Below are 617 nucleotides of genomic sequence, written 5' to 3'. Positions count from 1 at the left end.
TGAGTCTACAGGGTGGATTTCAAAGAAATAGCTGTAGCTCAGTACCACAAGTGACGCCTAGCCATCAGTAACTGTTACGGTCATTATGCATGTCCACAACACACTAGACCTTTGTGCGATATCCTATCCTCAAACTGTTAGAAGTGCTGGTCATTTATTTGCCATTTAAGTATTTATCTTATGTTTTACTCTTAGTACTTCTTTGCTATCATGAAAACTTTTTCTTAGTTCAATTGTTTTGAAACATTTAATTTTCTGAATATTGCTTAATCTTAATTTTTGTTCTAAGATTTATACTGTATCTTTGACTTATAATTTATTTAAAAAGACATTGTATGATACCTTCTCCTAGTATTAGAAACTTTAAAAAGTATATTTCCATTTTCTGTTGACTTAAAAAAAAAAAGAGATTTGTACCTATAAAAAAATAAATAGTCACCTGCGTTGGTGGTATAGTGGTGAGCATAGTTGCCTTCCAAGCAGTTGACCTTGCTTTGATTCCTGGCCAACGCCATAGCTTCAGTTTGGGGCTGGTGAGATGGCTCAGTGGTCTAAAGCACCTACTTAGAACAAGCTTAGCAAAGCACAGGGACCACGGTTCAATCCCCCAGCACCAC

The sequence above is a fragment of the Octodon degus genome, unplaced genomic scaffold (assembly GCF_000260255.1).
Source record: "Octodon degus isolate 3935 unplaced genomic scaffold, OctDeg1.0 scaffold00024, whole genome shotgun sequence".
In the NCBI taxonomy this organism is placed as follows: Eukaryota; Metazoa; Chordata; class Mammalia; order Rodentia; family Octodontidae; genus Octodon; species Octodon degus.
Note: the sequence above shows the minus strand (reverse complement) of the source record.